General features: G+C 35.5%; 1 protein-coding gene across 4 annotated transcripts in view; it reads left to right on the forward strand.

Moving 5' to 3' along the window:
- Nucleotides 1-25,618, forward strand: part of ZPLD1 (zona pellucida like domain containing 1) — a 335,223-nt gene that overhangs the window by 268,180 nt on the left and 41,425 nt on the right. For 3 of the 4 annotated variants that reach the window (XM_074362581.1, XM_045503822.2, XM_045503821.2), the window contains one exon: nt 10,698-10,845. The exons of the other annotated variant lie outside the window; for it this stretch is intronic. The gene's annotated coding sequence lies outside the window, so the exon portion shown is untranslated. The remainder of the gene's footprint in view (nt 1-10,697; nt 10,846-25,618) is intronic. 4 annotated transcript variants of the gene reach the window in all.

Genomic DNA, 25,618 nt, shown 5'->3' on the forward strand with positions numbered 1-25,618 from the left:
CCACCATAAGTCAGAGTCGATGTTTCTCTTTGGTGAAATCTTTAAGAATTATATTTGGTGAATATTTATGGTATCAATATGTTTGTTTTGTTTCTACAATGAGATGATCAGCTTGAACAAACTGCACAAATATTATCAGAAGTAAGAGCTCAGTTTCAAGTCCACCAAGTCCATTTTCTAAAGATTCTTTTTCAATATCCGAGTGGATGATGCTTAACAAGTCTACTCTGTAGCTTCTGTTAAGTGTATTTTGGGAGTAAATCATCTTGAAATGCTATTAGGTGTAGTCCTCCTCAAATCCAAATTGTTGGCAGTACTCACATGATAGACACTGAGAATTATGGAAGTGCAGTCTTTTAAAGTTTTTCAGTTAACACGTGATACAGAACTCTGAGGTCATTGCGTTTTTGTTCAGAACTTTGGGGAGAACTAGAACTGCTTTTTGAGAGAAGGCCTGGTCCTTCTCTCTGCAGCTGGGCAGGAACACAGATAAATTATTCAATATTTACATAACTTATGAATCTCATTAACTTCACAGCTAGCAGCTAAGTCATACGGAAATCAGTTCATTTAAAAAGAAACACAAAATGTCATTTCAGAAATCTATAAAAACCTTAATTTTCAAAGATATACTACATATTATATCCTTTAGCAGGCTGTCAGTAAAAGAATGAAGGAGATCTTAAGTTTTTAATACAATACTTATTAACATTACCCTGAATGCCAACATGAAGTTTCTGGAGCAGAGAAGACTTGCTACTACTTATCTGTAGCAAATAAAAATGTGCCAGTTCCCTTGTGCTACAGTGTCCTCCCTCTGGGCTATGCAGTGAGAGCCAGATGCCAGCCTACACACAGTGGGTCTGTGTTATAAGTGAGTAACCCGCTCCCCCCCCCCCCCCGCAAAGAGGATGAATCCGGACATGTATACAGGAGAGAGAGGCAGCTGTCTTCCTTCCTCCTTTGAGAGAGTTTCCTTGGAAAAGTAATGGGGAGGATCCTGAGTCCTCACTTTTTGGAATGCCTCCCTGGTCCTGAGTCTCAACCCCCCTTGAAATGTAAAGCTATACCTCTGGAAAAGTAAATCTCTTTACAGTTTTCATTATTTATTCAGTCATAAATTACCTTCTAAGGATTGCATTTTTAGCCCAAGTTCCAAGTGTCAGTAAATTTTCTCAGAAAGCCCTAATGGTGCAGCAACAAATATTTTCTCATCGGGCCTACCAGAGGGCTATGGGGTAGAATGCTTAATAAGTTCCTTTAGATGTTTAGATGGAGTTATCAGCTGTGTCCTCTTTGGGGAAGAGATCTGAAAGGCAAGAGGGAGCCAGCTGGGTAAACATCTGTGAAAATGAAACCTCTGGCATCAAGATCTTGAGGTGAGAATGAGCTTAGAAAGTTTCAGTAACCGAAAGACAGCCAGTGTGGTTGGGGTATAATGAAGGGAATGCAAAGAGGTATGTTCAGAGCAGTAGAGAGTAGCCAGATCATACTGGGCTTTATAGAATGTGTGAAGGATTTGGATTTTGTTACAAATGTAATGGAAGCTGTGGGAGGGTTTTTAAGCAGGGGGATGCAAAGAGAACCATGAGGAAGGTATTGCAATAGTCTGAGTAAAAATAAGACTTTTGAATTATTTATTAGTAGTAGATAGAGGTGGATACTATATTTAATCACTTCTTTACTGTTTCCCCATTCATCAAACGTCTTGGGTGCCTACTATGTACTATGTAGACATATGCAAGGTTCTAGTGATATCATCGATTGAAAGATTGACATGATTTGTCTTCCTGAGATTTATGATGTGGTGAGGGGCAGAAAGTCCTGTTTGGGATTGTAGGAGTGGCCAGGGAAACCAGGAGGAGCACCTAAGCCAGAGTGGAGGTGGGACACATAAGCAGAGTCTGAGGGTTAAGCTTGTCCTCAGATGCGTGTCAGAGAAACTCAGTTAACATGCTGATTTTATTTTATTTTACTTATCTTACTTTTCATGTAACATAGAGTTTGGAGGCAGAGAGTAATCCAGGGTTGTTACGGTAACATGACAACATTGAGGTCCTGGCCTCCTCTTAGCTTTCATCATTGTCGTCTTAGTGTAATGCCATTCTCCTTATATGTAAAAAAAAAAAAAAAAAGCTATTGCCCTACTGGACACCTCTTTTCAATTCTAGGAAGAAAGGAAAAAGGTAAAGGGTAAGATATGTTGACTAGGTTTGCTTGGTCTGTTAGGAAGCCAACACTCTGAAAAGCCCAGTCCTTCACTGCCTCATACACCTCTTTGTCCAGAGCTAGGTCACATGCCCATCTTCAGATTCATGAGAGAGTGGAAAGCTAAATATTTTAAAACAGAAACATTACCCACTAAATTAATTTGTGATCTATTAGAAAGGGAGATGGAGTGAATAGATATTCGAGGGCAATTAAAATGTTGGGCACAGGGATGATTTCTGTAGAAAGTGAGAGCTAAGACTTGAAAGAAAGAAAAATTCTTAGAAGACCGTTGAGACATTTACAGGAAAGAAAAAATTCCTGTTACTTAACCTTTTATTCTCAACTCTAATTTTTTTTGAAGAACAGTGATAAGAAACAGTATAAAAAATATCTGTGTTCTTCATATTCTGTGAAGTTGCTATTGAAGATAATGTTCATATTTTAGCCAATGCTCCTTTATAGACTCTAAATCCTTCTTTCACTGTTTGACTCTTGTCCTTTACATTTCTTATAATAGGTTGATTATAAAATAGATACTATTTACGTATGTTTCTCTTACTTATAATATCCCTTAAATCAGGCTAGAAGTAGGTAAAAACCGCTTACTTCAGCCATGATTTAAAAACGTAAACAAATATAATAATATAGTGAACTTGGGAAAAATGTATTTGATCCTTAAGAGATTTTCTTAATTAAATATCTGGTACAATGGGCTTTGGAGTCAGTCCTCAATTAACAGAATACATGGCTTTTGACAAAAACAGACCCAAATATATTATTGGGCAGAATGTCACCCTTGTGATATGGAAATTATATAAAATAAAATTAATTTAAAAACATTTAAAATTATCAAAGATAGTCATCTTATCCCTTAATTTCAGATTATATGGAGTCTTTGTTTCCCGACCTTTGTGAATCTTTATAGCTTTGTACATTTCTTAAAACTACAGTAAGGCACACCTCCTTGACAAGAAGGAAAATTACATGGGGTGAATATCAGTAAATAACCCTTGCCAATGGAATGTCCATATCTTGCTCAAGTAGTGGTTATAAACTGACTCTACTGAAGTTGTTTATTCCAGAAATGCCCCTTCTTGATTTCAACTGTGGGTCCAAATAGTTAAATAAATAAATTAAATAAATCTTCATACGTAACCTTGCATGATCATGTGATTCAAATGTGGATATTCAGTGGTCTCATGCCTCAGAGAACACAGGAGATGGTGGACAATGTTTAGGATGAAAAATCACTACCAAGATGGTGATAGGCAAGGTTTGCACAAACCTAACACCATTGCTTGGACATCGCACAAATTATTCTTGGGAACTCATTATATCTGTATAAAATTCATTTTCCAGGTGACAGATTATATTCTTAAAAGCAATAATTTTAGTGTTTTATCTCCTGTTTAATTTCATGTTTGATGATTTGGAGAATTTCCCATTTAGTGTGAGTTATGTTTCCTTTTTCATCTTGAGTGCATGTTGATCTGACTGAACATGAATTCATGGAACTGTTCCTACCATCTGGCTTTTGGTATTTATAAACTGGACACTTATCAGTGCATTCCCACCCTGAATACATTTTAATTTTTATATTCAGATAATGAGTAGATATTTGCTTAGGTTAGAGTTAAGACTCAGTATTGGGAAAATACATACATTTCTTTACTTTCGTCTTTATTTTACCATACAGATTATTATTAAAGTTACAACAATTTTCATTTCACATTCTTCATTTAAACCTGAAATTCAGAACATTACAAAAGAATTATTTTCGAAAAATAAAGAGATGTTCAAAAATGTGTATGTGCCTTTAATGCAACAGATTGCTAGTGACTCCAATATTTCATCCACACACAAAAATATTACATCACTCAGTTTCTAAAGCTTGTTAGGCTCCTGATGGTACAAATGAAGTAAACTTTCAGCAACCTAACACTGGGCTTAAGAAATGGTGAAATCAGGAAGGCACTTAGAGCTTAATCCCCTTTCTATTAAGAATTCTTTTGGAGAAACATAAGAGTTGATGTTTGGCACCTACAAGTGCATAGGAAAGCTGTTGAATAGAAATTGGCCCAGGTATCTAAGTCCTGAATGGATTCTTTGTTCATGAAAAGCTTGCCTCACATACTTGTGTTCGGAAAGAGGATGGGAGTGGGTGGGAAGAGTGATCAGATAGGAACAGCAATACATTTCTGTGACATTTCAAATTGTAATAAAGTTCACCTTCCAAAATATTCATTGGATAAAAAGAATTATTTTTGACCTATTCATTGTTTACATAATGGTTAACACATGTTTTAGGATATAATTTTTAAAGGACAGCAGATTCTAAGAAAGAATTATGTTAGCAAAATACTCTTTCAATGTCCTTAAAACATCCACCTATGTTCTTTGTGGAAGGGAATACATTGGGTTCAAATAACACAAAGTGGTTGCAAAAGTTTATTTTATATAGACTAAGTATTTAACTATGGGATGAAAAAAGATGGGAACTGGAAGCAAATTGGATTCTACTTCCCCAAAGCGGAGAGAATGGACAAGAAAGGCTTTGCCCAGCAGAATTAGCAGATGGTCTAAATCTCCTAGGGATACATGGGCCCAGTTCGATACTGATTTGAGATTATTCATTTAAAGGGTTTAGTCTCTTCTGAGAATTTAATAAGCTAGGTAAGAACAAACTATGTCATTCAATTTGAGCATTATAATATGTCTAGTATGAGTCAAAAGAATTACTAAGGTAGCTTTTTATGCTTGGGAAAAACAATAACAACATGGTGGTCAACACTCACATTAGCTGTGGCTGGTGTAGACCATTTACTTAGAAAGTCAGATAGCTCTTACACTGATCTGACTTCAAAAACTAGCCTTGATGAAGGAAGTCTGATTCTATCCTCTGTATTTGAGATAAACCTGTGCAAACAGTGAATACATGGAAGCTCAGAGTCAAGCTTCCAAAAGAATCATTCAGCTAAAACTAATGAGTTGACTCTAATAAGATGAAACTTACGGTGAATAAATATAAATTCCTTCATTTTGGGTGCAGACAAATGAAAACTTTTAAGGAAAGAAGTCTGTAAAATTATAAGATAGAGGAGATGGAAATTAGGAACAACATGTATAAAATTAGCTTACTGTATTAGTCAGGGTTCTCCAAAGAAACAGAACCAATAGAATATATTCTCTCTCTCTCTGTCTCTCTCTTTCTCACTCTCTCTCTCTCTCTCTCTCTCTCTCTCTCTATATATATATATATATATTTTTTTTTTTTTTAATGTTGGCTGTATGGACAGGGGTTATAAAGTAGAACATTTAAAAGATTTTTTTTCAATGATGGAGAAAAATTGATTAATATTGTTCTATTCATGAAGTTCAGGGAGTGACTACTTTTCCACATACATTATATTTTCATCCATAATTGATACTTTTCTCTAGGTCAAAGCCATAGGTTTAGAAAACTAGAAAACATGAATTTTGTTCTTTATTTCTTATCCTCTGTTTTGTTGGGATAATACCACCAAATACCTCCCTGAATGTGTCAAAAAGTAACTATGATGTTATGGCCAGTCTACTTTGAAATGATTATAATAAAACTAATATCAAGATGGTACATTTGGACTTACTAATTTCCCCCTTCCTGATGTGGTACTTTTTATATGATAAAAATACATACAATGAAATAGTGATGCTGGACTTCATGGACATTCAGCATAATGAATGTGTAACTGGGCAAAGCAAATTCATTCACTGTGTGACTCAGGAAAATGTCACTACTGGTTAATTGGGCAGTACTGTTTAAAAAGAACAAGGTTTTTGAAGGAAATTATCTCATTTTTTTCTAGTAAGAAAATGCCTTTGACTCTTCAAACTGCTAGACAAGGTGGCAAACTGATAGCTCAGAGATTTAATTCAGTTCAAATATGTGCAAATGATTTAAAAACATGAGATAGCACATGAAATTTGGGTATTGGCAAATAAAAAGCCTTGATCTACTCTTTTTTTTAAAGACTTGGAGTTTCTGGTAATGTTGAGTGATGTATTCTTACATGGCAACAATCTCCTGAAAGAGGGCAGCCATTGCTGCCTTCAGGCAGGCAAGCTTTGTACCCTCTAACTGGACACAGTTCCAGCCTCTCACTCCGTGTGCCCATGTGCCCATGCACCAGGTGGTTTACCTCACGTATTTGTATTATCTTCCAGCCGTTGTAGTCCTTACAGTTCGCGTTCTGTTCTAGAAAAGAGGTGATGCTCAACTTAACTAAAGAATTCAGGACAAACTCTCACCATTCTCAAATCTGTATTGAAACTATTGCAGTAGCCTATGTTTCTACCTTAAGAATCTCTTAGAATCCTTGGTTTTAAAAGGAGTGGGCCCGTCTTATTACGACAGTAGTGATACGATTAGAACAACTTTTTCTACCATTACCTAGTTTGTGGCTTTCAATAAAGATTTGCTGGAAATACAAACCACAGTCTCAGTGCTTTTATTGGCAAATAGGGCCGTGTTGGTGAACTGATACAGTAATTGAGCTTTTATAGCCATGAACACTCCAATTTACAGTTATTTTAAATTTAAAGGTTTTGATTAGGCATTTCCAAAAATGAGTGTGATTAAGTAATCTAAGAAACAAGAAAATGCCTTATAAATCTACGGATGATTTAAAAGCTTTCTTAAAGTTATTCAGTATTAGAAACCTTGTTCCTGGAATTGATCTATCTGTAAATAAATAATTACCAAGAAACTGTAGGTAAATACTGTAATCACCATGAATTCTTCATTGAAAGCATCTAGAATATATTGGTAAATCTTATATGTAAGGGGAACCCTTAAAAATACCTGAAAAAACGAACAGAGGTTTATGTATCATGTGAAATGTGAGCAAGAATATATCAGTATTTCCACTGATGGTCTTAAAATAATAAGTTCAACATTCCTTTAATAACATTTTCCCCTTTTGTGATACAACAATACCTTCAATACAATAGAATGTTAGTCTAGTCTTGTAGCTGCTTGATAACTTATCAACCAACAATTTATGTTGATCAAGAAGTAAGGCTAATTTATTTGGCTTTTAGACTCTTGAGATTAGAAATATTTGGTTAAATTACTTGTTGAGCTGGGAAATCAATTGCACTTATATATTAATCTTGTTTGAGTCCTCTTTCAAGTGTGGCTGTATCTGTTTTTATAATTTGTCTACAATGCTGTGTGGCCTGAAACCCCATTAGGACATAGAGCCAATTTTTTGTGTGTATAAGAGTACATGGGCTACCAGTTTTCTCAGTACCTGAGGAACCTGTAACACTCCTGCAGTCCAGCTCTGCAGTAAGAAACCTGTTAGCATGCATCTGTGAGATGCCTACATGCCAAATGAAAGTGAAAAGTAAAGTAAATTTATAGGGGAGAATCTATGACTTCAAAAACTGTTTTGTGACTCCTGGATTAATTGATTACATCAATCAAAATTGTAAAAAATCAATGTATGTATATGTATTTTATGAGTTCCTTTATACATTGAGTTCAGATCCATCTCGAGAGAAAAAGGAACTCTGAAGATAAGGCTAAACATTCTGATGGTACAAATTTTATCAAGCATAGAAGTTTAGAGCTGCAAAGTTCTCACATTTTATAATACAATTCTTTAGTATGAAGTTAAAACTTTGCTTTAATAGAAAACTATGCTAAAACTAATCTTACTTACTTTTAACTTTGAGAAAAACAAATTTCCCCACTTTGAAATACATTTCCTGTAATCTGTCACATCCTTCTTCATTCATTCTGTTTTTTTCAAAATATATTACTGAGTAACTCATATGCCAGGCATTCTTCTGAGTACTAGGGAAGCGTTAGGGAACAAGAACTCATAGCTGGGATTACATTCAGGTATGTGTCTGGAGGGAGAAGACTTATAAATCAGTAAGCTATGTAGTATGTTGGAAAATGATTAGTGCTGTAAACTGGATGAGATGAAATCATCGAGGAAGCAAGTGTGCATAGCAAGGTGAAGAGGGCAAAACTTGAGCCCTGCGGGCAGTTCCATCACTGAGAGAGAACTTTGTGAGACTATGGTGGAAATCAACCTTTATCCATTACCCATTTCACAAAATGCTAGTAAATGTCAGCTTCATATTTCTAGGTTGGCTGAATAATAAAAAGACAAAATCTCACCTTCATATCCATATTGAAAAGATACTTTTATCAAATGATAGAAAGGATGCAATCTCCTGTAAGCAAGGTCCTAAAATACTGACTCCTTAACTATGCTTTATTATCGCTCCACGTGACAAGGAGGGCTTTTTACTTTCATTTTCTAGCTGGAGCAATTCAGTCATTGAGGTTTCAGTTATATGATTTTTAACGGAAGTTGGGAATGAGCCATCTAGTTTGAGGAAACAGTTACAAATCAGGGTGCCTTCCTAGTCTATATCCAGCCTCTTTTAGGAACTGAAGGGCACTGGTCACCTTTCCTCTGATTAGGAAACATTAATAAACTCCTTTTCTAAGCAGGATGACTGCTCAGATTTCCACTTCTGGTGCTATCAGATACTGTTGAATATTTTATAACGGCTGAAATTATTCTCCATTACAAGCATATGCTGCACATACAACTAATCAAGTATTCAGCCAGGGCACACCACCTGTAAAAGAGGAGACAGCCCCTTAATACGGGGCTCAGAGTTTTCAAATAACTTGTAAAATTTTCCCTTGGAAGTTTGTGGAATGTGTGACATTGCTGTTCACTACATTTTACAAGAAAAATAGTAACAAATAATGTCAGCTACTTTATCTCAACTATTTTATCTTTTCCTTGCTGAAAGCCTCTAATGGAATTACCATCTTTTTAGCTAACCAACTTGTAGGGTATGTGGGTAGTGGAATTCAATATTTATGAAATGCTCATTTTCTCGTAGGATTTTTTTTTTTTGCTATAAATTACAGAATTTATTAATTGCTACTTGAACTTGCTGAATTTCCATTTAACTTTTCAAATGGTAGGGAACATGGCAGATATGCATTCAAAGTAAAACCTGAAACATCCCCTGAAAACATCTAGCTCAGAAGCTTCATTATAGAGTAAAACAACCTCTGGGGAATGAGAAAAAGCTGCCGTTTCTGTCAACATAATTAGGAAGTCCTCAAAAGGGGTTTCTTAGAAGCATTTTTATGTTTTTAATAAGAGTTAACAAAAAATACAAGGAATTTTATATTGATGGCATTTGAAAAGTCGGCAGATGCATGTCTCTCGTATTTACTCCTGAGTAGAACGGCATTACCACTATGCTTGTTTATGGAGCTGACACTGCCCTGAAAAACGTGAACTTGGATTTGTTTGGTGTAGAAAGCACCAAACTCTCTCTCAGCATTAAACAGGAGATGGAAGGCAATGTGAATAGCTGCTGGCTATTATTTTTTAGTAGTTATAGTAGCTTTAAATTCGCTTACCATTTAGGGAAAGAGTTGGTTTCAGGGGATTTACTACAAATTTTAAAAGGCTGAACTCTTGGATTGTAATCTCGGTTCACGGTAGCCACAGGCAGCTTGCCTCTATCACAAAGCAATTGGGAACGTAAATGTTGTTAAAGTACCCTGAGCCAATTGAATAAAGTGAAATTTTATAAAGGTATCAGCTAGTGGTATTACTGATGAAATAATGTGCTTTTTTTCAGGATAACCATTATTATTAAACAGTCAATAGAATAATATAAATCTACACAATGGGCTTCAATCTTCCCCACAGTCATCCCTAAGCACAATAGTGCATGAAGGAAGCTTTGCTATGGTCAAAGTATCTCAAAAGCTTCCCCTGTATCACCCAAATCCCAGCTTCCCACCTTTCTTCCCAATGAGAAATCATAATAGCTATTGGGGTGAAATGCTTAGATGACGTCCAAACCCACTCCAAGATTCTAAAGGCTGGTGGAGGCCTGTAAACAAAAGAGGAGATTGTGAAGCAGGTTCGGTGTCTAGCTCATTCTTCACAATTGGGTCCTGTTGGGGTTTCTGCATTGATGGCCTCTTAGTCATTATTATCCCAATCAAACCAGCTTTTATGATGATATTCCATATCCTATTTTCATCGCTACATGAAATGTAGTATTGAAAGGACCGGGCATCTTTCATGAAGCACAACAGGACATTGATAACTGTGCAGGTTAACTCCTGATCCAATCTCAGGCCTTGTTTCTTACTTTATGTTTTTTTCCCTAGACCAGCAGGCTTTCCCTCATCAGGCTGACGATGTGTCGCTTCACACATACCACTCAAGACTTCTGTACAGTATAAAATAGAAGATCAAAAGCAGGTTGGAAAAAAGGAGTAAGGGAATGAAATGAATATTGAAGGAGATGTAGCTGGAAGGAAACAAAAGTCTATAAAAGATGAGCTCAAGTTTCATGTTGGTGATGATTAGTCTTGCAAAACTTTCTGAGGCCTGTGGAAACATTCGCTTGTCTAAAATACAGTTTTTTTTTTTTTTTCAAAGACTTCTCATAATGAGCAACTCTTCTCTCATTTGAAGAACTGAATCTTTTCTGAAAAAGTTTGGTAAGGCCAGGCATTTGAACACTCAGTCACATGCAGCAGAACCAGGCACATGGAGGACAGCTGACTGCACAGAACCAGGGACTTGGGTAAGTGCCCAGCACCGAGGCCGCCTAACCTGACTGCACATGCTCCTTTTTAAATAAGCATGGAAAATTCACTTTAATTTAATGTTTTTAATGACACAAGGCAACCTCTTCTGGTGGTGTGGTTCAAGCGATGGGCGAGTGTTGGGCTGGGAATTATCTTAAACACAGCTAAAGGCAGTGAAAATCATCTTCCCATATCTGGGAACAGGAAGATAGAAACCAATTTTTTATTTTGTGAACTATAATCCCATCCCAAATATTTTGATTAGATTTGGGGGAAGGACTGACATTTTGGGCAGCTTCTTCAATTCTGAGGTTAGAGCTTGAGGTCAGAAGTTGCACAGGTTTTACCACATCATTTTGTTCCAGACTCCAGGCCCATACACGGCCCACCACCAGTGGGCTTCAGCTCACAGACGTTCCAGTAATGGAAGCAAGTAGACAATTTATATTTGAGATTTCTTATCAGGGTTCTATCATACCGAAAAAAGCTGACTGAACATGGCATCATCTCTAATTATAAAAATGATATGATAATTGAAGATAATTATGATTTGGTTTTCTTTTAAATGAAAATTATTTTCAAGATTAGCCTAGTATTAGAATTGGCATGGAATCTCACGTAACCTGGGAGGAATCATCCATAACTTAGAGGAAACATTATGATTTCCATTTCTTGGGTCATCTCTAAGGCTCCTTTCCAAGATTGCCTTTGGTAAAACCAGTTGTTCTGGGTGTTAAGAGAGAGAATTCACTTCTTAGGTTCATATATTTGAGATAATAATAATTTGTTCTCAGGATTGTGACATTATTTGTTTTGCTACTCTAAATTGGCTTATTATAATTTATTTTAGGGGCCAAAGAAAAATAATTCTTAACTGCGAGTTTAAATAAATTGGGTAGCAACAAAGAAGGAACTGAATTTAGTTAAAAATCTAATTTATTTCTTTTAATACATAATAGAAATTACCTCTTTATTATTTCATTCTTCAGTCCCTGGTTTTATCTTATGAGGTACATGTCAGAACTATTATTTGAACCATTGCTCCTAATTATACATTTTTTAATGTCCCTAAATGCAGTTTGACTTTTCTTCACTGATTATGATAATACTTAGTAAAATATCAAAATCTAGAAATATGCTGTATTCATTTCAGAGATTATCAGTAATGTCTTCAAAATAAAATATAGTCATTTTTATTAATAGTCTTATAATGTAGTAGCAAGATCATGCTAGATATTAATGCAAATTCTAAATTCCTTGTAAGACATTTAAAGCTTTTCCCTGCTTTAAAGAGGCCTATAGTAATGATGCAGAGGCAATAAAATTTTTAATTTTTCTGCTAGAAAATCTTATTTTAAAGGTAACTTTTGAACATAAGCAGACGCTCAGACTGTATATTTAATTAGGGCATCAAACAGTGAATTACTGAAGATTTATGTTTTTATAGCTTTTTCAAAAGCTTCAAAAGCATTAAGTTAATTAGTAGAGAATGATAATCTTTTGTATCATTCAGACACCTATTAGCAATGTTTGCTTGCAAGGAATTCAATTTTCTGGTTAATTTACCAAATGTGTGCTTCCCCCCCACACCCCCAGTATTTAAATAGGAATGTAAACTAGGTCAAGACTTTAAATTAAGCTTGATCTGGTTTGCTGTGTTTTGTCTTCATTACAAAAGGGTGTAGCTGGACACCAGGCATACCAGCTTTATTAAGACAAGATAAAGTAATCATTGGGCTGAGGTTTACAGATTCAGAGTCATTGGTGATTGTTATTAGATGTCTAAGTTGACTTCAGGTGGGGAATTATAGGAATTCCAAACTCTGAAGACTTCAGTGATGAGGTGAAGAAAGGTACATCTCCAGAAAGTAAATAATCAATTGGACTAGTTTCACAGTACATTTCCAAGTATTGAAAGAACATCATGGTAAGTATTTTATTGCTAATAACCAGTAGCCTTTACCAAGGCTTACTGAAAAATATATTATTGAGAAAATGATTTTGGCTGAAAGAAATCTCCTTAGACATATATTGTATCTTGTCCCCCAGATTTACGTGTTCTGTGTGTGTGATAGTCATATACTAATTGTTTAAAGCAGGGTCTGCAAACATCTCTGTGAAGGGCTGGTAGTATTTCAGTCTTTGTGGGTCTCTTTCGTGACTACTCAAATCTGTCATCGTAGCTCAAAAGCAGCCACAGATAATAGGGACACCAATGGGTGAAGCTGTTTTCCAATAACACCTCATTTATAGATACTGAAATTTGAATTTCATATAATTTTGGCTTTTCATGAATTACTTTTTATTTATTTATTTATTTATTTTTACTTTTTTCCACCATTTGAAAATGTGAAAACTGCTTTTGCTCATGATCCATTCAAAAACAGGTGATGGGTAGAATTCAGCTTGCAGGCCATAATTTACTCACCACTGGTTTAAAGTATTAATTTTCTAGAACTCACAATAGCTTATGTATACTAGCTCCTCAGGAAATGTAAAAAATTAAAATTATATACATGGATCTTCATGGATTTTTAAAAGTGACAAAAGATTTAGAATAGATAGAGCCAAACTGTGAAGAAGAAGAAAAAAAAAAGCAGCTGCTAAGCCTCAAGAACAGCAAAGTTAAAGTTAGATTAATGTGACAATTTGCTATTTCTGTTGCTGTTTATGTGAAAAATCCAGGCGCTAAATACAAAAGATATTTTTAGTTTGGTTAAAAGGTAGTTGAGGCCAAATGAAAATGTCAGCGGCTTTATTTGTTAAGGTGGGTTCTCTATAAAATGAGGTTAACTTGAAACTTTTAATAGCATTATAGTCATTTAACATGAAATGGCATCATTGCAAAGAATAAGAAAAAAATGGAGACCACCTTGCCATGTGTTAGAATTCAAAATACGGTATCTGCTTGAATATGCTTATCTAATAAATAGCCAGCGTTCATAAAACTACACTATCTCTTAGTTGAGCACACCATTGTTAAACTACTGAATGAAGATCTATACATTACATGAATTGTGCCTTCAAATTAAACCATTTTCCTCTAGTCAAGATTATATTATGGAATTGGAAAGAATTCATGGCTAACTCTTCTTTCTATTTCAAATGTAATTTATCATAATTTGGATATAAAAAGTTAAAATAATTGTTTTAAAAATACTGATCTTTTAGAGATTTTAAGTCATTATCCGTTTAGAAATATATTTAAAAAACATGAATATACATGTTTAAAAAACTTATGTGTATTTGTGTATTATGCGTATTTATGCTCATGTGTTTGAATTCTGGCACAGCAATTTCCTATAAAAACTTATTTTGAATAAGTATTTAAAATCAAAGTTATGTATTTCTGCTTCTAAAACCCCTACTTTGTCATTCTGTCATAGAAACGTGTTACATCAATGTTAATCGAGTGAAAGGAAATGGCGAGAGACTGTACTTAAATTTGATACTTTTTAGTTGTAAACATTTTAAAAATTAAAAATACTATTTACAAGGCATAAAAAGTGCCAGCTGAACATTTTTTTAAAAAGTGGGTCAATTAATTAAAGCTATTTAGAGAACATAAAAGTACTAGCTGAGCATTTTTTAAAAAACTGAATCAATTAATTACATTCAAGCAATTTTTACTCCAAGAGTTTTACATACCTAGATATAATTTCAAATCAAGTTCTAGACCCCAATCTCCTTTTCTTTTGTATTAAAACCATATAAAAATTAATATAAGTGATTTCTAGTGATGGAATTCCTAGTGGGTGGCTTTGAGGATTTTAATTTAAGCGATGTTTTGATGACATTGAAAAATTTAATGTCATTAGTGATACAATCCTTAAAAAGCAAAGCATTATCATGATCAGGATAGATGTCTATACATGTGATATTCTACATTTTGCTAGATGCTACTATCCCTTTTGTGACAAAATAGTCATTCATTTAACAAGCATATCTTGAGAATCTACAGAGGACTTGGCATTCTGCTAAATGCTAAATACAAAGGTGAATTAACATTCTTGCCTTTGAGAAGCTCCTGGGTTTATTAGGGGAGAAAAAAGATGCACATCTCAGTCAACTAGGGCGATTTTGACCACAGGAGCTATTTGGAAGTGTCTAGAGATACTAAGTGGTCATGACTTGAGAGGGAGTCCTTCTGGCACATAGTGGGTAGAAGCCAAGGATGCTATTAAACATCCTACAATGCTGTTAAAACATCCTACAACAAAGAAATTATCCAGTCTAAAACATCAGTAGTGCTGGCTTTGATTAACCTTCATCTAAGTGTATTTTTTAGAACTGTTATTATAGAATGATGCATAGACTGTAGTGGAAACACAGAAGAAAAACAGTCAATTTGACAACTCAACAAGCAAGAAGGGTTATCTTGATTAGAGGAATATTGTGAAAGAAGAGCTATGTGTGAGTTGATTCTTGAAAGACTGAATGAAGAGATGTTCCTGTAGAGAGAGGGTAGAGTTGGGAAAAGGCGCTTTCCAGACAAAGGCAGCATAGTGAGCAAAGCTTGGATGTGTGAAATAACTTCTTATCCGTAAGTGGGGATGACATGAAGTCTAGAGTAGGTAGGCTGGATGTGGGAGTAAAAACACCTGAGGTTGGGTAGGTAAGTAGGAGTCTCATCTTGGGAGCTTTTTCTTGCTGTGTCATAGATTTGGGTTTTCTTCTGAAAGGGGTTGGAAATGATGAAGGGTTATGAGCAGGGACGTATGATGAGGTAGCCTATTTGTAGGATTTATTCAGCCATGTTGTGAAGTGTCACAATGACTTAAAGCAAAACAAAATCCTACACCATGTGATTAAAGAAGAGACACAGGCGGAAAAAGTCTCCTATAGGAAAGAAGGATCTCTGCTTCTTTTCCTATAAATGATTTACTTCTAATTCAACACCTCTCACTTTATTTGTCAGAACTCTGTCAAAGCAATAAAAGCCTAACTTTAATTCATTTTCTATAGTTTAATAAACGCATTACATTGCTGTTTGGCTGACTCCTGTGGACTTAAGCTGCCATGTTGTGGCATCAGGTAGCATTGCCCTTCCTTTCAGCTTCTGTTTTCAGATTCTTATTGTGGAGCCTTGTGGAGAAAAAAGAATCTGCTTATCAAAAAAAAAAAAAAAAAAAAAAAGAAAGAAAAGAAAAGAAAAAAAGACAACTAGAAATGCAGTCACAACTATAGCAAAACCTTATTCTCCTGTGTCAGTGGTTCTCAACCTGGGTACTCATTAGAATCACTGGAGGGAGAGATCTGGCTAACTGTGTTTCTTAATACTCTTCACGTTAACTCCAACAACACTGCTATGGATACAAAATATTAACTTCACTTTTTTTTTAAATTTGGGTTTACAATGAATTACTTTTTATATTTGTTTCACCAAGGAACACTCTTTATTTCCATTAAAAGTTAAAATGAATTTTCATTTTTCAAAGCTTACATACACCATCTTTCAGAGGGTGAGTTTCTGACAGTCTTACAGAGCAAGAGGGAACTAGTCTATGATTTCTTACATAAAATTCACAAGTTGGATGAGTCTCACTTGTGTAGCAGAGAGATAACTAGAGATTTGAGCATGAAGTTATGAACAATGATATTTAGACTTTTAAAAGGTCGTATTTTGTGCTGTCCAGCTCTGTGATCAGTTGGTTCATGTGGCTGGTAAGCATGGTGCAATGGTGGCATAGCTAGGAGTTTGGTCTTCCTATGGCCCATTCTCTGCTCTTTAGCTATAGGTTATACTCCCCAGACTGGACATCTCCCTCGAAAATGGGATTTTCTTGCTAAAGTGCTACAGGAGATGGTACTCCTGTGATTGTACTGACGTGAAGTCATCCCTGTAGAGAGTCACTACAAATGCCAGCTCGAATCCTTTGTTTACTGAACAAATAGTAGTTTATTATCCATTCTAGGCAAGAGGATGCCTTTCTCTCTCTCTCTCTCTCTTTTTAATCTATCAGGAAACAGAAAGGAAAAGAAGGTTCAGTCTTCATTCTATATAGATTATTTATAACATTATACCAGTAAGCAAAAGAGAAAACACTATTGTTGTAAATTGTCTTCTCTCCAGCCTCTTAAATATTTTTCTTTGCTTTTCTCTTCTTTGCTGTCAGTGTTCCCTTTGTGAAAAAAATTCCTTCAGGTACTAATTACCCTCTAGCCATCTTACGATTTTCTCCTTAAATTCACAAGCTTCCTTAAACAATATCTAATGCCTCTACTGTTGCTTTGATTTGTGTTTAGTGAGAAAGTTAATTTATTTAGATTTGCAGATATCACATATAGGAGAAAATGAGATTATCTTTTTTTCAAAGATCTAATCTCACTTTTCTTCAAATCCCATTTATGGAGCCATCCAATAGATGGACCATACTAAATATCCATTGAAATTCACTTGGCAATTAACTGTGTGTTGCTGGGTGACACCCTTTGTGATTCTTTGAGTCAGAGACATGTATGTCATGATGAGCTTTGGTTTTCATACTGTTCTTGATAGACTACCAAAATAGTGTGAAATACACTTTTCTAAAGAGTTGGGATCTCCATGCCTGTAAGGATTTATGTTCAAATTTGCCAGAGGTCCTGCTGTACTAGTTATAAGGCAATATTATCTGCAGTCTCATCCACATTATTACTTCCCCCTGCTCACCTTCTTCTCCTCACTCACGTTTGACTGAGACCCACTGTTAAGGGCAGTTGACCTTGCCTACTGTGGCCCACAGCCATCTCTAGAGCTTGCCTGGTGCTTTTAGACCTCAGAGACCACTTGGTTTATGAGAGAGAGATGAAAAATTGTGTCTAGAATTATGTCTTATATTCCTAACCCTGGATATTGCAGGGCTATGATCTTGTTAAAATTATGTTCATCTCATTTTAGACACAAAATCTCATAAGCTATCTTCTTAAGAAGTGATAACTCTCCTCCCCTTCAGAACTCTCATTCTCCAATGTCTTGACATCATTGATCTATAAGCGTTAGGCTGATTTCTGCCTCTTTGCCCGAATGCTACTAGATAAAGGATGAAATGTCCCTTTTCAAAGGTTCTGTAACCCTGTTATAGCTAGTCACATAGATCATGTAGGTCCTTATTTTATAGATAACAAAAAAATCCAAAAGACGCAAAGGAAGTTATTTAAGTTACCACAGTTAGAATAAGTTACCTATGGGTCACTTGATTTTGAGATTTTATAGTGATAAATTACAAATATACAAGATATTGAAATAATAGCATGATCTTTAATTTTTTAATATTTCCTATACACATAAACTTCTTGATGAGTCATTTTAAAACAGAAATATTGTTGCTCCTTGAAAGTCAGGATTCATACTTAATTCTTTACTTTTAATTACTGATTTTCAGGGTAAGGATTTGATATAATGACTACTTCCAGTTATCTATGAATAATCTTTCAAATTAATAAAATAGAAACAATTACTATGGTGTTTATGAAGTGTTTAAATGTAAGGATTTAAATTTTATGGTCTCCCTGATTTCAACATCATTTCTTGAGTAATACTTTTGCATATATATGCTACTTGATCCAACTGGCTAAACCTTTAGTGGATCTCATTTCATTATGCTCCAAAGTGTCGTACTTTGTGGATGCAGTTTTTTTGTTAGCAAAGAGCTGAGTTAGAGATATTGGAAATCGTTATTTTGGGAGCTGCTTTTAGTTACTTCTTTTGTATTATCTATTACAGGTGTGCATACCTAGGAAAAAACATTTAGCCACTTAGCATCAATTCCCACATCTAAAAAACAAAGGCAGTTCTGTTTGCTTCAATGTATTCCTCAGACTGATGACACAAAGGTTAATATTACATCCCCCCAAACAGTTCAACATGACAAAAAAAATATGAACGTTAATGAGAACAGGGTTGAAAATGTATTTGAGGCAGAACAAAGTACTGTTATAAATTACCAACAGCCTATTTTATTTTGTGATTATTGCTTCCTAAAGGCTTTTGAGACCTTTGAGAAACAAACAAAAATATAGATGCAAGGAGAAATAAATAAAAGTATAAAACCAATGGAAACTTATTTATATTTTTTCATATAAATTTAATTTTACTATTTTTGTCTGTGGAAGATCAGAACTGCTCAAAAGTAGAAGGGCTAATGCCTTTTTAAACACCATTGAGATTAGGTTGTGAGACCTTACACTGGTTCTATTTCTTATAAAATGACAGGAGATAGATCTGAGGGTGTTCTAGGTGCAACATTTGCTACCTGGTCGATTGTTACAGAGAGAGATCTCTAAATCCTCCTGATGCAAGCCTAGATTCTGCTAAGGGAGGTGATTTTAGAAAGCAAGCCCCAGGGAATTTACCATTGTTTTCTCCTGCAGTTGTTAAAACATCATGGTTTCATTGGCTCTTGATGACAGGAAATCATCTCAGTCATCTTCTAGTTAATGCTTTGTATCATACATGAGGTAACTGAGAGTAAGGCAAATTGTGTGACTTCCCCAAGACCACAGACAGTTGGTGATGAAATGAGAACCGGAGCCCAAGCCTATGGTTGTATTTATTCAAAGGTATGTTAGTGTATGCTGCATAAATGTCACATTATATGAATTAATGGGCAGCATGAAAACAAAAGTATCTCAGTAAGCCTCTAGAAGGAAGTTATTAGGAGGCCCAACCTATAATTTATGATGCTAAAACAATTTATTTTTTCCTAAGGAATCTTTCGTTATCCCAAGGTTGTAGAGATACTCTAAATTAATGTCTAGACATTTTAATGTTAATAATGTAATTATTATAAAGCTGAAGTCTTTCCCTTTTGATTAGCAACTTTTTGAGGGCAGAAACAAGAATTCAGGAATGCATATTCTGTGCATCTAGTGAAGTTGCATCAAACTGGCATTTATCATTACAAATTCAGCTATATAATCTTGGGGAAAAAAGAGAAGCACAACTGATTTAAGCAGCACGCTCAGTCTCCCTGTTATTTATGACTGCACGTAAATGTGAGACAGACAGTATCAAATTAATATCTTTCAGTTGGTCTTACTTCCCTTGTAACTCTCTGAGTGGAGGCATCTCAACATGTGGTCTAAGATCTTAGCATTTAAAGATATGAATTCTATCTTGGCTTTTATTATGGCTTCTGAAGCAAAACAACCACTTATTTTGTGTTTAATGTGAGGGTTTTTTTGATGCTTTATAATGAGTAATTGAAAAAATATTCTGAAATTTTTAACGGTCACATTCAATTAAAGAATCACATTCAATTAAAACTATAAGTGACCAAACCTAACTATTCTTGAAGATGTTAAGCTCAAATTCTATTTATCTGTAAGTCTAAGTAGACATTAACAGTCACTTTTAACAAGTCTTTGAGTAATATATGATCTTATATGCAAAAGTAGTTAATTGATAAACAGAATGGGAAATCAACTACACTAATTCTTATAAAAGGAAGTTTAATATGTTTGAAGGAGTTTAATTACCTGCTTAATACACCATCTCAAGTATTTAACAAGTGCTTAAAAATAGATTTTAAAATTTGTTCAATCTTACATTTTCTTAAATATCTCAACTATATATTTTATTTATATATATATATATATATATATATATATAATACTGGTAGCATGTCAATTTTACATAAGAAATCTAAATTGTTTCCTCTGTTAGATACATCTTAAATCAAAATAAAGGGACTACCTGTTAGTTAATTAGATCAAATTCTCTAACACATTTGAATTACTAAAATACCAGCATGCTTAGATTCTGTAACACAAGTAAATGACTTTCTAGTTTCTGATTATCTTAAATAATTCTATGCCTACATATTCCTGGGGTTAAGAGGTGCTAACCCCACTTGGATAGCAATTATCTTCTAAGCTAACTGCAATTGCTTATTAGCCAGAGGTTTTGACTGGGACAATTAGATTCTTATTTGTAACCATCACACAACATGACCTTATATAAAGACTTGATAAATTAAAGCAGTTGGTCTTATTGTTATTGTAGCCCATATGACTCATCCAGCCCATAAAATCCACATTTCTAATGTTCTTTAGACTCATGTTATATGTTACTCAATTCTTCTCTCTGAAATCTCAGCCATGAAGCTCTTAATATTTGATTAAAATTTGCATTTATTGACTCTTAAGAAATTTGTATGAATTCTATACAGCTTTAAATGTTTCTGATTTTGACAGAATTTTGCATTTTCTCACATTCTTTTGGTCTGGTGGGACCATAGGTTTCTTACGAAAAAAAAAATGCTATCAAAACAGTCAGATTTTCTGTATTACAAGAGACTGAATGGATATAATAACCCAAATACAATACATAAACCTTTGCATTTAGTTTTATTATCTCTTTGATCTCTCCTTCTCTTTTCCTTTTTCTTTTCTTTTCTTTTTTTTTTTTTGGATCCTGGATTAGGAGAAAAACAGGCATAAAATATACTTTTGGTAAATTGGGGAAAATTGAATATTAAATTAATACTGGATGCTGCATGAATTGTAATTTTCTTGAGTTTGGTAATGGTATTGTGGTTATGTGGAGAAGGTCCTTTCTTTCCTATGAAATGTGTGCTGAAATATTAAGGATCAAAATATCTGCAAATTAATACCAAATGAGTCAACAGTCACCATCAGCACAACAACAGATATATAAATGGATAGAGAAAGTAAAACAAAAATATGAGAAAATAATCTCTTTGGAATCTTCACATCTCAAAGCTGTGTTAGATTTTGTGGTGGCCTCAGCATCTGAGAATGTAACCCTGATAATATAGATCTCGTCTCCAAAGATAGTAATCTATTTAATTGTGAGAAGAAAAAAAATTAGCTGTGAAGAGCTCACAGATGGAGTATATCTCTGTGCAGAGATATCTTGGATATCTTTGGACATCTTGGCCATCTTGGATGCATTCAAATGAAGTTTTGTTATTTCTCTATAAGTGAACTCAAACTATTCAAGACATCAATTTTTGCTCATGATGGGAAATACCTAATCTTGCCATTTCAAGACAACTCTGGTTTAAATTTAGATTCTTTGAGGTTAACTGTTCAGTTATAGTCAACATCTCTTCATCCCCTTCTCCTAAACCTCCTCATGTTTCATGCGTGTAAAGGGAGGGTAGGGAGACAGTAGGGAAGTAGTTCAAGTTTAAGACCACAGACTGGAGCCAGATAACCTGAGTTCAGATGATGCCATCTCTACCACTTTCTAGGTGAGTGACCTAAAGTGCTAAGCACACTAAACTGTGCTTCAGTTTCTTCACCTATAGAATGGGGACAGTTATAGTACCTATCTCATAAGTGTGCAGTGAGAATTAAAAGGTAATATTGATAAATACCATTTAATAACTGTTAAATAATAGTTATCAATAACAATTATACAAATAAATAGATAAAAATTTATAAAGAATCTGATGAACAAATTCTTGCCTAGGTGGCTCCTTATGGTTATGGGAAGAGCTACCAGAGTGAAAAATCAGCAGGTGTAGGATCCAGTATTACTAACTACTCACAGGATTTTAGGCAAACTAAGATTTCTTTGGGTTTTAGTAAACGCAGGTGTTAAAGGAATGATCTCTAAGGAGTTTTCCAACTCTAATGCTTTATGATGTTATAGGAGATATGTAAGTTCCAAATGAATAATAAATATTAAAGTCCTTGGAATAGTATAATGTATTTGATAAATGAATATTACAGAATTCATCCCCTGAAGTACATGCACAATATGTTGAAAGGAACAGGATCCTGGGAGGAGAGTGAGCAGAAATGCTGCTGCTTGCTGGCATCATTTGCTCTTTGGCGCCTGCCATTCAACCTGCTCAGCCATGCACATTGCTTATTTTGCCCATTTCTGCCTTCCAAACATGGAGAATTAATCTCAGTGCTAAAGTCTCATATGGCCATAGGGCTTTATCCCCAAAAAGATAGAGAATGAGCTTTTTGACAAATTACCTGCAGCTGTGGAGATTGTAGAGTCATCCTCAGCTTGATTTGCTTTTTTTAAGACAAAATTGGAGATTTGAATATTGTGTCACAGGCACTGTGTCTCCACTCCATGCCACCATGTACCTCACCTCCTTCCTCGCTGTCTGTCTCCCTTTCACCTGTGATTTCCATCACAATGGAGCAAGGCTAACAACGTGGGCATGATACCAGTTCCTGTTGCTGTTCAGTGCTCCAGTGGGCCTTGGATGTATGCACATGTTGAGGGGACATTTAAATGACTTTTGTGTGCTGCACAGTTAGAAAAACATTTCCACACTGTCTTCTTTGATCGCCTAAAATCCAGCTATCATAATATAGCAGATGTTTGAATGGGTACAAGTAAATCCAGGCGGCTCCAGCCTACCCCAGGGGGTCTCATGTGGCTCCACTGGCTCATCCAGGTTTCCTGTTCTCCAGATCTTACTAGGCACAGCCTCACATTTCAAGTAGGCCTGGGCTCCAACCACAAAATTAAAACAAACAAACAAACCCTTTTTACTAGGGTGGTAAGGGGTCAGTGTTAGAGTTGGGAAAGAAAGGCAAGGAGAATCCCATTTTTTCCCACCAGAAAAATCAAGGAGACCTTTCTGCACCATGGATTATTAGCAGCTCTGGGACAAGACAAAAGATGTGCTTGACTTTAGTTTAAACCTGGGGCCAATGTCAAAATACTTAGCAAGTTGCCAAACTTACTCAAAGCAAATTGAATGTGGGAATAATTCAGGAGGGAGCCAGGATCAGAAAGGACTTCACAAAGGAGGCATCTGACCTCGAGAAAAAGAGCATGTTAGCAGAGGAGAGTTCATACGAGAAAAAGAAAGCAAACAAAAGCATGACATACTCTGGGAGCTGTGATAAGAGCATATGCTGGAGCACGTATTGCATGAGGTGGGAGTGGGTGAGGAAGAAGTCAAATACACTCGTAGGGATTGTTTGGAGTCAGACTGAGAAATGATGAGTCACTTAAGTAAAGATGCCAGTGAGGTTGCAGAGGACAGGAGTGAAGCATTTGGCATCTATGTGAGGGCTAGGATCAATAGAGCTTGAGTTGCAAATAACTATAAAAACTCTAGTTGGAGTTATTGAGTGAAACATAGGGCTAAAATATAGGAGAAAAATGTGATTTGATGAAAAGTTAAGTTCTGTGTATATTGTGTGAGATATACAGGACTTGGAAATGGAATATTTAGATCTGGATGTGAGGAGAGAGAAGAGCTGAAAATCTGATGACAAGGAAAGTATAGGGACTGGAAGTTTAAATTCATATAGTTCAAGAAGAGCTGGGGAGTCCCAAGGTTAGAAAGATGAGGAGAGTGACCAATGTGGTAAGAAATGAGCAACCATAGGGAAGGAGAAGCAGGAGTGTGCAGGGCATGAGGACTAGGGCAGGAAAGCACGCACTAGGGCACAGGGAAGTGTGTGGACAACACTGCAGCTGTCCCAAAGAATTCCAGAAGAGTGAGAAACAAAGAAAGTTGTTGGATTTGGCCACTAGATGATTTCCAGTACAAACAGAAGAGTCATTTCAGGAGGGAGAGAGAGGAAAAAGCAAAGTCCCAGAGGCAGAGTGGATGAGAGTTCATGAACGAGAGACTTAGAATGCGCTACTCTTAACACGTTTCAAGGTAAGGAGAAGAGCAGTGGGTAACACCTTTGTAGTCTGAGAAGGTTATAGGTGAGGGGGTGTAGCCAAGTGAAAGGAAAACTTGAAGTGCATGTTAGGTGTCACTTCTGACCACCAAGCCTTGATTATTTCTTTGTAGAAAGTTTGGACGAGAAAGTCTTCTCAAATATTCTAGGTTATTACCTTAGCTTCCATTTCTCCAGTTATCTCTTTTAGCTGTTACAACTACCTAGAACCCTTGAACACAGTTCCCTTGATATGGTGCTGCAGCTTGCACCCAGGCCTTAAGGAAGGGGAGACGCACTTTTTCCACATGCTCATAGGTCACATGGGTGAATCAGTCTATTAAGATATTGGAGTAACTAACATTCTTTTTAACTAAAGAGAGAAAAAAGAAAAAATTATGTAAATAAAATAAAAAGCAGTAACTAGTGTATACTCTAGCTGGTTAAAAGTAACGCTTACTGTCCTGGCATTGGTGATGGCATTTAGTCCATTTGTCATCATGTGGCCCTAATTGGCCTTACCAGAGGAATCTCATCTGTTTGATCTTTAGGTAGCATCACTGCCTTGCTGTGTCCACTGTGGCTGGCATATCTCACATCTTCTTTGTGGATTTTAGTACAGACTGTAGGCCCAGTCTTCCAAGTCTGGCTCTTCAAGTTAAAGCCCAGAGGTTAGAAAACAAAAATCTTCTTTGTCTTTAGCACTTAAAAACCATGGATATTTATGGCTACTCTGAGTTAAAAGAAGTCTGTTTTGAAGTCAGAATTAGGCAATATATATATATATATATATTTTTTTTTTTTAAATACAAGTTTCATTCTTATTTTCCTGAAAGGATCAAGAGCTTTGGGACAACAGAAATGATCAGGAGGAAATTCACTCAAAATATTATATTACTCAGGAATCCCACATAAAGATGGGCAATTCAGGGAATTTCAGGAGTAACTGACTCTCTGAGGTAGCTATAGATCCTAACTGCTCAGTAAGAAGCGATCCCCCGAATGTGTTAGAAATGGTCTCCTCTCAGGACATGTTATGCTTTCTCCAGGCATCCTTTACTTTTCTTTCATTGCACTTACCAGATATGTTTTTAAGTATCTTTTTCATGTGTGCCATTATTTATGACATTTTCCCTCCTTGGTTTGTAAACTCTATGAGGGTAAGGGCCA

This window comes from Camelus bactrianus, chromosome 1 (genome assembly GCF_048773025.1).
Source record: "Camelus bactrianus isolate YW-2024 breed Bactrian camel chromosome 1, ASM4877302v1, whole genome shotgun sequence".
Classification (NCBI taxonomy): domain Eukaryota; kingdom Metazoa; phylum Chordata; class Mammalia; order Artiodactyla; family Camelidae; genus Camelus; species Camelus bactrianus.